Consider the following 2,247-nt stretch of genomic DNA (forward strand, 5'->3'; position numbering starts at 1 on the left):
CCTGGGACTCCACTAGACCTGGCGGCAGATGGCGAGATGGAGGGATGAGTCAGACAAGGCAGGTGGTTGGGGGTCTAAAGCCCAGCGGACCCAGCGCCAGGCAGCCTGCCTGGGGACAGAAGGATGACTGAGATGACCTTCGCAGGCCCTCCTGCCTGGGTCTAGGTTCATGCCATGGTGTCCCCAGTGCCCTGCTCAAAGCAGCCCCACTCACCTGTCCCTGACCCCCTACCGCTCCATGTGCCCCAGTCCTGCCTCCCCAGCACCGCCTGTGTGTCTCTGTTGTGTTCTCCCAGATCCACCAAAGCCCTCTGTGGAAGACCCAGGTTGAAAGGGACCAGGGAAGGGTCCCAAACTCCTCCAAGCCCCCTTCCTCTCCCACTGGTGAGTGATGGAGACAAAGCCCAGGCCATGGCAGCAGCCAGCCAGCCTCCTCGCCTCTTTGCATGTTGTCTCGCCCTGGCTGCAGGGAAAATGGAGGGAGTTGGGCTTGGGGCTGCCTTTAGAGCGGCGGGGAAGAGAGGAGGCAAGGAAGTCAGCCGAGTGCAACTTTATCAGAAGGGAGGCCACCCCAGAGAAGCCAGAGTGAGCCCTCTCAAGAACCAGCATGAGGCGCTGTCCAGGGTGCTGGGCGGGTGCAGCGCCACCACGGACCCTCGCTGAGAACGCAGGGGCCTCTGCTGCCCAGCGCCCAAAGCCCCAGCGCTAGGAGAGAGGACGAGGGGGCCGGGGGTCCTTTCCACACCGGCGGGACTCTGCAGAACTCACTGAGCCCTGAGGAGAGACTCAAGAGGAGTCTGCCATGGGGCGCTCTGGGAGAGTGTGCAAGGGGACAGCCCTGCTCTGCTCACCTCACGGCGTGACCCTTCGTGGGCCCAGGCCAGGCCCACTCCCCTCTGCCCTGCTCTGGGCCTGTTTCTCCTCTGTAAATTGAGGAGACCATTTTACGTGCCATGTCCCCTTTAGAATAAAGTGGAACCAGCCCATATTTCCCAGACGCTTCCTGCCCAACCTAGTCCCAGGCGGGAGGGCAGATGTGACAGGCTGTTCTCCCCTCAGCCCTCTGTGCCCCAGCCCCACCCATGCCAGGCGATGTCCACCCCCAGTCCCTACTGTACCCCCAAGACCTCTGCCACCAGGGACACAGAGCGGCCCCTCCAAACAACTTCCTGCCTCCCCTTTTCAGGCCTTAGCTCCCCCGAGTACCCCCACCCTCCTCTAGAGGAGGAGTTCTAGGGGGTCAGGGGAGGCGGCGGGAGAAGAGGGACTGGCCAAGCTCCCAGGCTGCAACAGAATGAGCCACAGGTACAGTCCCAGGACTTAATGAGACCCATGCTGCCCACCCTGCCTGGTCATAAGTGTCACCTGAGGGACTTAAGTTACAGAATGTGAAGCCCTCCCCCCAGACGTCCGGAACCAGAATCTACAGGGAACTGGTGTAGTAGGAGAGACCTCCCACTCAGAGAACATGAGCCTGGAGAGGAAAACGAATCACTTCCGGGCCCTTGCAGGGAGCTCTGACACCACAGGACACGTAACATTCATTTAACCTTCATTGTCAAACATGAAGTGAAGGAGAAGAGGCCAGGACTGAGGTCTGGGGCCCCAGCCCACTCACCCTGAGTGCCACCTCCTGGGGTTTTGAAGACTGTGTGAGCATAGATTCTACTTTAAAAAAAAAACCTTCATAGATTAAAAAAAAGTCTGAAGAGCCGAGCTCTAGAATATCTAGGCCCCGATCCTAGGACACAGGGAACCCCAAGGGGCTTGGCCCCGAGTCCGGGATCCTTTCTGGCCTGCCCTAAATCCCTGCTGCTCCAGTTGCTGTTTCACTCTGTTCCTGCGGGCTGTGTGCTCAGAGGAGGAGGGGAAGGGGCTGTCTCCTCAGCAGCCTCCTGGGGGGGGGTGGGGAGCGCTGAGAAAGCAAAGGGGAGGGAGCGGGGCCTTCTGGCCTGCTGCCTGAGCCCCACTCCTCTGGCCGGCTGTACAGCTCAGGGCCTGGATGAGCACTGGATCTGGGGCACAGGGCTTCACCCCACCTCATCAGGGTGCCTCAGGCTCCCACAACCTCGCATGGAGGCCAAGCCCTGCGGGGAGGGGCGCCTCCTCTTTGGCCAGGGCTCTCCCAGAGCTCCCAGCAAAGCCTGGTGTTTGAGAGTGTAAGCGGCTGGACCTGATGCTGTCCGCACCGGCCTCAAAGCCAGGGTTATGAACAAATAAAGGGCCTCTTGGGAGGCCCTTACATCG

This window comes from Artibeus jamaicensis, unplaced genomic scaffold (assembly GCF_021234435.1).
Source record: "Artibeus jamaicensis isolate MK-2021 breed Jamaican fruit bat unplaced genomic scaffold, CSHL_Jam_final contig_456, whole genome shotgun sequence".
NCBI classification, from domain to species: Eukaryota; Metazoa; Chordata; class Mammalia; order Chiroptera; family Phyllostomidae; genus Artibeus; species Artibeus jamaicensis.